This window comes from Trifolium pratense, linkage group LG1 (assembly GCF_020283565.1).
Source record: "Trifolium pratense cultivar HEN17-A07 linkage group LG1, ARS_RC_1.1, whole genome shotgun sequence".
Taxonomy (NCBI): domain Eukaryota; kingdom Viridiplantae; phylum Streptophyta; class Magnoliopsida; order Fabales; family Fabaceae; genus Trifolium; species Trifolium pratense.
In genome coordinates, this window is record NC_060059.1 from 18,686,197 (window position 1) to 18,698,772 (window position 12,576).

Genomic DNA, 12,576 nt, shown 5'->3' on the forward strand with positions numbered 1-12,576 from the left:
AAATCTCTCTTTAAAAAAAAAACTATAAAGAAACTTATAATATGTTTATTATTCAATCTACATAAATTCCAAAGGAAAATACACATATCATATCATATATTGTGAGATAGTATGACCAAGATGCCCTCCCTCATATAACAACATCAGGATTCCATTGAAAGCAATCAAAAGAGCCACCATCTTTAATCTTACACGGTCCTGAATCTCTTACTTCCCAATTACATTTAATGCAATCCTGATCTCGTTTTTGAATATAAATGTCAAAATAGTGATTTCCATTAATCCATGAAAATCTACAAAAATATAAAGATCTTCCAAAAAATGAAGGATCAAAAGTGAAGGCGTAAGTTTCGCCAAAATTCAACGTCCGGAACCCATAATCGCTATGTTTGTCTTTGCAATAAACACCGAGTTGGTTATTCGCGGATAATTTGTTAACAAGGCTCACAGTTACGTGGTCAAAGATTCCAAAGCTTTTGCTGTCCTTAAACTGCAATGCAATAAGAATCGTTAGTAACATAGAAACCAATAACATAAATTTGGAGACTCTAACCATCTTTCTTTCCCAATAGATTAATGGTACAAATGATATTGAAAACAATTGATCCTTGTTTCGCTATATATAATAATATAATATAATATCAAGCCGAATGAAAAGGGATTTGTTTTCAAATTTCAAATATTATATTAATTAATCATGTGACTATATAAGGTAATAATAAATGTACAGACTAATATTATTAATTTTTTATAATAATGTAAGGAATATTATGTACCAAACAAAAAACGTAAGGAACATTATTGTATTACTGTTTTATTCTTTACATTTATTATAACCCTATATATGGCATATTGTTTTTGGTAAGGAAGCTAACAAGAAATGACAAAAAATAAAACAAAAAGAATAAGGGGTGTATTTAATTGAGATTTTATTAGACAATTTTGTCAAAAAAAGTTTTGATGATTTTATGAGATTTTGTTGGACTATATTGATTTTGTGATATTTTAAAGACTTTTTTACAACACTTTTTTACAATATAAGATTTTTAACACATGATTTGAATGGATTTTGAGATATTTTTTTCAAAAGACTTTTTACAATCAATATTTCATAATACTTTATATATTAAGAAACTTTCGTATATTTGGAAAATTTTAAAAGAATCAATAAATGTTAATAAAAGAAATTATATTTTTTTTTTGTAATCCAAATATTTAAACAAAAAAAAACCTTACTTTTTGTTTTTACGTAATTTTTCTAATTACCAATAAAAATGTTACCACCACCACCACAATTGATGGGAAACAGAAGCAGATGAATGTGACAAAAAAAATTCGTTTCTGTAAAAAGTTGTAATGAATCAAAAGTTTGTAAAAAAGATGTAGAATTTGTTAAAATATTTTTTTGCAAAAAAACATATTTGATAGGTAAAGAAGAAGAAGAAGAACAAAAAAATGGTATAATGATGATGAAAGTGAAAAGTCTTGGAGAGTTTGACAAAGCCTCAATGATTTTTTGGTGAGATTGTTGAAAAAGTGAACAAAGAAAAGAAAATAAAAAACCGGGTGCAGTGATGATGAACTGCAAAAATAATAAAGAAGAAGAAGAAATTTGATACATTGATGATGAAAGTAAAAAGTCTTGGAGAGTTCAAAAAAGTCTTAAGGTTTTTTGTGAGATTGTTGAAAAAGTCTATCAAGTGTATTTTTAACTAAAAAGTCTTTCAAAATCCATTCCAAAGAAGAATCCATAAAAAAAAATCATATTTGTGTTAATTGAATACCACAAGATTTATTGAACTTTTGTAAAAGTTTTGATTGAATACCTCAAGATTTTTTTTGTCATAAAAAAGTAAGGTATTTGCCTATTTCTAAATTTCAGGAGTGTATTTGACGAATTTTGAAATTTCAAGAGGTATTTGCATTTCACTCATTCCCTTTTCTTTCACCACTTGCACGCAACTTTTCTCAAAGAAAACGTTGAACACCCGAAGACATTGCAGCGGGGTAGTTCAAGAATACTCACAATGAAGGAAGTCGAACCTCTATACTCACCCTACAATAAAAAAATATTGCGGCATTGTCGCAATATTTTTTTTAATATAGAGCGAGTATTGTATGGTGTGAAGTTAGTCACGTTATAAAATTATTTATCATTGTAAAGATTGTTGTCTTGGTGTATGATAGCAATAGAGTAAGGTAAAATTACTTGTCATAATATGATTGGAAATTATTTATCTATCATTTTGAAAGATGGAGTAGTAATATGAGTGCCTACTGATTTGCAGTTATTTTAGGCATTGTTGTATTTTTTTTATTGCGAGTTTATTTGAATTATAAATATTACTAAATATTAAAGTTGATAAATTTGATGAAAAATATTTTTGTTTATAAAATTGTTGCTAGAGAGACTTCTATAATGTACTATAAGCAAGATAGAGGGAACAAAAAAAAAATTTTAAATGATACACATGAGTTACTAGAACATCGACCCATGCGGTGCACGAGTCTAATTAGCCGTAAGATATAATGATAAAATAAAATATGATAATTGCAATAATGAAAAGTATATGAAAAAAGTTGAGTAACATTAAACGATAGTTCAACAATAATTTTGAAAAAATATTCATACGAAGGTAATTATGGTATATTACGGAAGGCTTCCTTATAGACTACATTGGAAGTCTTAGTCGTATATTCACCGTCATCGTTGATGATTAATATATTTAATCCTTCTCTAGAAGTAACTATTGAAATCGCAACATACAACTGACCATGTGAAAACACTGGCGACGAAAGATATATCCCAACATGTTTTAAAGATTGTCCCTGACTCTTATTAATAGTCATTGCAAAAAAAATTGTCTCCGTTGAAATTTAAAAGAAATTCTTACGTCAGATGGTGTCAGAGAAAATCTAGGTATGAAAACCTGATCACCAATATTACTTCATGAAATAATTTTACCTTCAAGAGCACGCTTTCCCAATCTCGTAATAATAAGTCTTGTTCCATTGCATAATCCTAATTTTTTATTCAAATTCTTTAACATCATAACTGGAACTCCAACTTTAAGTCTCAACTTGTGATTTGGAAGTCCCGACGTAGAAATTGTGTTAAAAAATTCGGGAGTATGAACATCATCCACTGTTTGACCATCTACATTATGTCCGAGTGGAGTATCATAACTCAAATATGTTTTTTCTTCAACAGAAATTAAATCCAACATGTAATCATTTATTGTGTCGACTATGGAATTTTTAGGAGCTAGTATAGCTCTAGTTTGGAAATATGTCATATCGTTCATGTTTTTTTAAAAGTTGAGGATAATGCTTTCAACGATAGAAGCAAGAGGATCACCTGAATTTGGAATCAATAAATCTGATGGAATGTCAAGTCCTGAATCATTGTCGTTGCCATCTCCAATTTTCATTTATCATGACTATTAACAAGAGTCGGGGTCAGTCACTGAAAAATGTTGGAGTGTATCTTCCGCAATCAGTATTTTCGCATGGTCAGTTATACGTTGTTGTGTCAAGAGTAGAGCTGTAAAAAGGGCCTTAAGGGGCCGGCCCTTTAAGGGGCGGACCCACTTATTCCTGATTATTAATTTTATTTAAATTTTAAACAATTTTTCTAGTGTCGTGAACTTATTCTCGTTTTCTTCAATCAGCACTGTTCACGATCGGCACCCTAAAAAAACTGTGTTTAAAATTTAAATAAAATTAATAATCAGGAATAAGTGGGTCCGCCCCTTAAAGGGCCGGCCCCTTAAGGCCCTTTTTACACCTCTAGTCAAGAGTCACATCGAGAAATTGTTTGAAGATTTTAATCGTTGATGATAACGACAATCTTATAAATACCACTTCAAATGTCGTTTATAAAGAAATTTTTCGCAATTTGTACGATTGTTTGTGCTTTCATATTTATGTAAGTTAGTGGAAATAAATTAGACAATAAATATTTTTGATTTATACGCATATGAATTACTTTGTTTATTAGTCAAAATAGATATAATATAATTGATCTTCAAATTTTGACAGTGCGAACGCATAAGAATGGTGACTAGTTATATATATTATATATAAGAGATATTAGACACTTTACTAAAAAAAACATTTAAGTACCATATACTTTAGAGTTCATTAACGTCTTATTTCACCGCATCAGTTAAGGATGATTTTTTAATTGAAATTTAATTATACTATAAGTTTTTTTAGCTTGTCAAATTATAGAAAACAATTGTTCATGAGGTGACAGGCTGCCTTTCGTAACTTCAAGGGACAAAATAAAAATTTCATATGTGAGTTTGTAAGAGTGGTCATTAATTAATGCAGCCATTATTAATAATAATAATTTCTTCTTATCTAAAATTTTAATTTTTCTTAAGAAAATAAAAAAAATGCGTTATAATTTTGAATAACTTATTATTATTAAAATATTTAAAAGTTTTAATTTATGGTTTTAATGAGTACCTTTGACCATACAACGTAATAACGGTTCCTTTTATATAAAAGTAATATAAATGAAATATTAAATCATTAATAAAGTTTTTAAAGAATTATTAAAATTAAAAACAATAAAAAAAATAAATGAGTTTGCCATAACATGGTTATAGATCTTGCCTATAAATTAAGACATATTTGCAAAGACTAGTAGGAAGTCATTCAAGAAGTTCACAACGATATCTTACATATACACATTTAAATTAAAAGTTAAAAATTATGGGGCAGAAGTATATTTATCTATTAATAGTTTGCGATGGTTTTAGGTATGCTAGTAACAACAATGTATGCAAGTCAAATTGATGATGTGAGCTGTCAAGAGGTTCTTTTGTCCTTATTGCCATGTCTTCCTTTTTTGCAGGGAACTGGTCCTACTACACCACCCAGTAATTGTTGCGTAGGAGCAAATAATTTAAATCAAAAGGTCACCACCACTCAAATTCGGAGGGATATTTGTAATTGTCTCAAACCTGCTGCATCAAGATTTGGAGTTCACTCTAACAGATCAAAACAATTGCCACAGCTTTGTAACATCGGTCTTTCAGTTTCATTTGATCCTAGCATTGATTGCAACTCGTAAGTGTGTCTTCTTGTTTTCTAGCTAACTCATACATACGCTCATATTAATTTTTATAATGTCAAATGTTAGTTGTAAATATATTGTTTCGTTCATAAGGACATTTGTATTGTTCTAATTAAACATTTTTTTTAAGGGTTCCATGATGCTACAATATGAGGCATGCTAGTCTTAAAGAGATCTTGAAGATTTAGGAAGATAACTATATATATGTATCAATATAAGCAAATTGGAAAATTGTACCAACTCTTTATTGTTTGTGCTAGCTCAGTTAAAAGAGTCTAATTAGCCATGTAACCTTATGGTGCTAAGGAATCAGTAGATTTCCAGTGCGGGAGTTCGAGGTTGTATTTCTTTACTTCATGTTTTTGGCTCTCTATTGGGTATCTCCGAGGACTTGAGCTAAGAGATTGTTTCTTGAACGTCCCATACTTGACCTACTTCGAGACAATTGTATAATATCATTAATGCCATTTTGATTAAAAGTCTTCCCTTTTTCAATTTTATTTTCATAAAAAGATGCACATTTTCGAGAATTAAATCATAGAAAATAAAATTATAAATAAAATGCGATTTAAATCTAAGTAAAAAAGGAACAACCAAACATAATAAGTAAAATATCCTTAAGAAAAGTTTAATTAGCATAATACTAATATTCACTTTAACATTTTTTTTTAATTTATAACCTTCTAGTTCTAAGGAAGGGGTCTAGTAATTCATAGTTCGGGGGTGATTACATTCCCAAAATTATCCCCACTTTTATATTATATTTTCAAAATTATCATTCTTCTACGTTGCACGTAAACTTTTTTTATCATTGTTTTTCTTCATTTATCTACGTCTTTTCATGATATGGGTATCGTTGATTAGTTTGTAAGTATGCCTTTTTTTTGAAATATCCTGAATAGTTATCATAGTTTGAATACCTTATGGCCGTTAAAAAATCAAAATTTTTAAGGTAAGAAAATATAAAAATTCTTATTTAATTCATTTTTTTAAAATAAGTACTTTCTTTTATGTATCAATATCAAACATATATTCTATCCATAAGATAAAAAGTACGCACTTGCTAAATAATATACGAGTCAAAATACATGTCCGCGCAGAAATTATGAAAAAGTAGCACGCGTATTAATATATATGAGTAGAACTATTGACCCGCGTAGAAATTATAAAAAAAAAATAGGCACACATATTAATATATGAATAGAAATATAGATTCACATGAAAATATCGGTCCAAGATGAGATTATAAATAAATAAGCATATGTGTATTATCATGTGATTAAAAATTTAGATGCCCGTTGAAATAATAGATCCAAGATAAACACCTGTATTAATTAATATATAAGTAGAAATTACGATCCCCCTCCCTAAAAATAAGAAAATTTTGAGATTTTTCGGTCCATTTTTATAAGACCACTTTCAAAGGACAACCAATGACATATATATGCATGCGTAGAGATTATAAGAAAATATGCATACATATTATAGAAAATAAACACCTGTATTAATTAATATATGAGTAGAAATATAAGTTTTCATAAAAATTACTATTTCCGTCCCGAAATATAAGATCCTCTCGTGTCAAATACTATTAAGTTTGGTGTCTGGTAATAAATGGTAGATAATTTGGTCGTGGAAGTTTGATAATAGGTGTCTACATATTTTATAGAGATGCTTTAACAACATCTTAAAATTTTGATTTTATCCAAATCAATCTTATAAAAATTACTATTTCCGTCCCGAAATATAAGATCCTCTCGTGTCAAATACTATTAAGTTTGGTGTCTGGTAATAAATGGTAGATAATTTGGTCGTGGAAGTTTGATAATAGGTGTCTACACATTTTATAGAGATGCTTTAACAACATCTTAAAATTTTGATTTTATCCAAATCAATCTTATAAAATCGACTTATTACGTGAAGATTCTACCACCAATTTATAAGATGTGAATTATTCTCTCTTAACAAAGAATACATAGAGTTCCGTAACCTATTCTACATAAAGTAAATTATTTGCTACTATGATGTTTAATTGGACACTCGTACACCATAGACAAAATGCATTTAAATATGATATAACATTCCATTTTATCTATAAATACTAGTACTTAACAAAATTTCAAGATACTGGAGTTCATCTCTACATAAATATTACCATGAGTTGTAAGCAATATAAAAAATTACTCTATCAATCGGAATAATATAGAGGTGAAAGTTCAACTGGTTAAGCTAGTTGAATTAATGGTTAAGAAGTCATATACTAACATAACATTGTTGGAACAAAATTGATTTAAAAATGTTTGCCCCTAAATCTATTGGAAGGACTAAAAATTTATTTTAAGTGCGCAGATATAAGCATCAGATAAGCTCTGAGTGAAGCTCAGAGGATGTGAATTCAGAAGCTCATAAGCGCTCAGAAGATGTTGGACTTCAGAAGTTACAACCTTCAGATGATGAAGTCTTCAGAACTTCTTAAGTGACTAAAGCTTCATCAACCTCTGAAGATCTTTTTGAAAGCTGTAAAGATTCCCTTTGCAAGTCAACTCTTCTACCAATGAAGAAAAGGACCTTTCAAGCCTGATCAGTTCAGCTACTCTTGTTTTGTCTGTTCTCTTTTGAGAACGTGGGTCTTCAGACTTGTTAGCTGAATAAGGAAAGTCTTCTCTGCAGTAGTCAAAGTACCTGAAACTCTTTCTTAGTTTTGGATACAACCAATCTGCATCAAGACAGACTGCTTGAAGACAAAAGTTTATTAACTCCAACGGTTCTTTTTGCAACGACTCTTTTCTAGTGGTATATATACTAGAAGAATCAGCTACAACAAATATAATCATTAAGGATTGAACGTGCGCAAAACAACCTCTGAACTTTGTGATATACAAGCTCTGAACCTTTGTTAAGTGTTTTTGCACTTTAGTCAAATACTCTGTACTTTTTGTATTTGCTCTCTTTAGGTTCATCTAAGAGCATTTGTATATTTTCATATACTTTACTATTACTTGAGGAAACTTAAGCTTGTGTGCTTAAGTGTGAATTCTTAAGCTTGTGTGCTTAAGTGTGAAGTCTTAAGCTTGTGTGCTTGAGCATTGTTGAGAAGTCTCTTGCTTGTGTGCTTGAGCAGGTGTAATCTTGTGTGATTATAGTGAAATCCCTTGGAAGTGCAAGGGGACTGGACTACTCTCGTTTTGTGAGAGGAACCAGTATAAATTGCTTGTGTGATCTCTCTCTCTCTCTTGTTATTATTTGTGTTATTTATCCGCTGCTAACGTAGTTGAGTTAAGAACTTGAAAAAGTTTTAACTTAGCTAAAACACAATTCAACCCCCCCTTCTTGTGTTTTCACACCTTCAATTGGTATCTAGAGCTCTGGTCTGTTACTTTCACTTAACAGTGAGACAGTAAAGATCTTGTGAGAACACTATGTCTGGAGGAGACGATAGTAGTACTAGAACAACCGGTGAAGCCGGTGAGGCCAGTGGTGCTGGTGGTGGTCCTAGAAATGTTTTTGGTTTTGACTACTTAAGTAATGAATCACATGAACATAGTGGCAATAGAAAAGCCCCTATATTCAATGGTGATGCATCATTATTTGAGTGGTGGAAGGAAAGATTGTATAGCAATATTACTGCTATTGATCATGAGTTGTGGGATTTGGTTGAGCTGGGAGTAACTTTTGAAAACTTAAATGAACATGGAAGATTGTCCATTGAGCATAGAAAGTTACTCACACCAGCTAACTTAAAAACCTACACTAAGCATCATAGAGTAAAGGACATTGTTGTTGGTGCTATTAGACATGTGGATTATGTCAGAATAGAGAACAAGTCTACTGCTAAATCTATCTTTGATTCTATGTGTGCTACCTATTATGGTAATGAAAAGGTTCAAGAGGCTAAAGCTAGTCTTTTGATAAGGCAATATGAACTATTCACTATGCAACAAGATGAAAACATTGAGACTATGTTTACAAGGTTTCAAATCCTTGTATCTGGTCTTAAAGCTCTTAAAAGAAGTTATTCCACCTATGACCATGTTCAGAAGATTCTGAGAAGTCTTCCTATTGCTTGGAGACCCAAGGTCACTGCAATAGAGGAAGCTCAAAATCTCAAGACTCTGAGTCTTGAAGCTCTGATAAGCAATCTCAGAAGCCATGAGATGGTTCTGGATGCTGACTCAGAAACTAAGAAGAAGTCCAAGTCAGTGGCTTTACAGTCAACTAGGACTACTTCTAAGGCTCTTAAGACTCAGCTTCTTGATATTGAAGAAGAATCTTCTGCTGATGGTCAAGAGGATGAGATGAATGAGGATGAGTTTGCTTTATTCACCAAGTTTCAGCAATGGAACAGATTCAACAAAAGAAATTTCAGAGGTAACAGCTCCAGAAATTTTGTCAGCAAAAAGGATGATCAGAAGAACTGCTTCAACTGTAAGAAGCCAGGACATTTTATTGCTGATTGTCCAGAAATGTCTGCTAAAGACAAAAGCAAAAGATACAGCTCAAAGAAGCAACAATTCAAGAGTAAATTGAGAAAGAGTCTGATGGCTACCTTTGAAGAGCTATCATCTGAGGAAGAAGTTGAGGAAGAAGAAGAGGCAAATCTAGCCCTGATGGCTTCAACTGACTCAGATGCAGACTCAGACGATGAATCAGAATCAGATTCAGAAGTAACTGATGAGGTATTTTCTGACTGCTCTAAATCTCAACTTATAACTGCACTTAACAAGGTCATTGAGAAACATCTCAGAGTGTTAAGTAAACAAAAAGTTTTACAAGAAAAGCTTAACACTCTGACTGAACAAGCAGAACATTTTCAAGGTCTATATCAAGAAACTCTGAATAGAGTAAATGACTTTGAAAAGGGTTGTGCTGTTTGTCACAAACCTATTGATGAGCAGGAAATAGCTCTTCAACAGTTTGTGCATCTCAACCTTGGTAAGAGCAAAGCTGCTAATCTTGTTTATAATGTCATGAGACACAGAGGAGAGGGACTTGGCTATGAATATGGTAGAACATATTCAAAGCTGAAGACCTCTGCCAAAAAGGTTGGAAAATCTTGGGTTTATTATGTTGTTCCACAAAGTGAAGAGGGAAAGAATTCTGGTAGTGTTGAAAATGACAAAGATGATCTGAGTGATTTAGAAGCTGACAGCTCAAAGGAACCCAGTTCCTCAGGATCTGGAGAAAGAAGTTCAGAAGATAGAAGTTGTTCAGAACCTGAGAACATCAGTTCAGAAGTTCTGAAAGCTTCAACATCTGAGACTTCAAATTCTGGATCCAAAGGAACTTCAGTACTTGAAGCTAGTCAATCTAAAAGATCAGAAGTTTTTAAAAGAAAAAATTCTAAATCTCAGATGGAGTACAGGACTCAGATTATTTATGATTCTAGAGTCAGTAGATATAATCAATCAAAACATGGGATTGGTAATAAATACAAACCCTGGAATCATAAACAATCCAAATCCTGGAATAATAACAGATTTCAAAAGAAAAGGTTTCAAAAAGGTCATTATTCCAAACCAAGATCTTTTTCTAACACTAGACAACATAATAAGCATGTATGGACTAACAAGCGTGGACCCAGAAGATGGGTACCAAAAGCTGAAATAATGTATCATTCAGATTTACCAACTAGGAAAGGATATGTCCTACCTAGAGTGTGGAAACAAGTCCTATGCAAAGGAAGAAGGGCTTATGTCCTAGACCAATGGCTGACAAGTTCTCAAGTTAACAATCAGAACTTGATAAATGAAGAGGAAAAATATTGGGATGACTTTATCATTAACCTTGATGAAGAGTTCTATCGCAATGATTAAAGTTGTTTCTCATACAGCCTGCCACTCAAAGAAATATCATGAAACACTCATGGTATCTGGATAGTGGATGTTCAAGGCATATGACTGGTGACAAACAACTATTTTCTAAGCTGACTATGAAAGAAGGAGGATCTGTTGGCTTTGGAGGCAATCAAAAAGGAAAGATAATAGGTACAGGTACAGTAGGTAATTCTTCCCTATCTATTAATGATGTTTGGTTAGTAGATGGACTCAAACATAACCTATTGAGCATAAGTCAATTTTGCGACAATGGTTATGTAGTTGTCTTTAATAAGGAATCATGTACTGTATCTAAACAATCTGATAACTCCATTATATTCAAAGGTCTGAGAAAGAACAATGTTTATAAAATTAATCTTTCTGATTTGAATGAACAAAAAGTGATGTGTCTTTTGACCTTGAGTGAGGAAAAATGGATCTGGCATAAGAGATTAGGCCATGCTAACTGGAGGTTAATCTCTAAGCTTAGCAAGCTTGACCTTGTCAGAGGTTTACCTAAAATCAAATATCACTCAAACACACTTTGTGGTTCTTGTCAAAAAGGGAAAATTACAAAATCATCTTTTAAACCTAAGAACATTGTCTCTACCTCAAGACCATTGGAACTTCTTCACATTGATCTTTTTGGGCCAGTTCACACTGCCTCTATCAATGGAAAGAAGTATGGATTAGTAATTGTTGATGATTACAGTAGATGGACTTGGGTAAAATTCCTAAGAACAAAAGATGAAGCTTATGATGAGTTTAGCATCTTCTGCAAACAAATTCAAAATGAAAAAGGCTACACTATTTTAAAAGTTAGAAGTGATCATGGTGGAGAATTTGAAAATGAACCTTTTGAAAACTTTTGTGAAAAATATGGCATTCTGCATGAATTCTCTTCTCCTAGAACTCCTCAACAAAATGGGGTTGTAGAAAGGAAGAATAGAACTCTGCAAGAAATGGCCAGAACCATGATGCATGAAACAAATGTAGCAAAGTTTTTATGGGCAGAAGCTGTAAACACAGCATGTTATGTTCAAAATAGAATCTATATCAGATCTAAGTTGAACAAAACTGCTTATGAATTGTTCAAAGGAAGAAAACCTGATATTTCTTATTTTCATCAGTTTGGATGTACATGTTACATCTTAAACAACAAAGTCCATCTAAAGAAATTTGATGCTAGAGGTTATAAGGGTATTTTTATAGGATACTCTGAACGCTCAAAAGCATACAGACTGTATATTTCTGAAACACATACTGTGGAAGAAAGTATGCATGTCAAATTTGATGACAAAGAGCCTGACCAAGTGTCAGAGCTTGTGGAAGGTTTGTCTAGATTTCAGGTATCAGAGGATAAATATTCAGATATTCCAAACTACTCAGAACATCCATTCTCTGAAGAACCTCTGAACACAACAGTTTCTACTGACTCTGAACAACAAAGAACTGAAGCAACTGCTGAACCTGATGTTGATGAGTCTGAAGATGATGAGCCCCCAAGAAATACCTTCAAATACAAATCATCACATCCAGAGGAACTGATATTAGGCAACAAGGATAGTCCAAGGAAGACAAGATCTCAACTGAGAAATGAAGAATCTTTAGTTGGTCTTATCTCAATGATGGAACCTTCAAAGATTGATGAAGCTCTGAAGGATGATGCTTGGATTG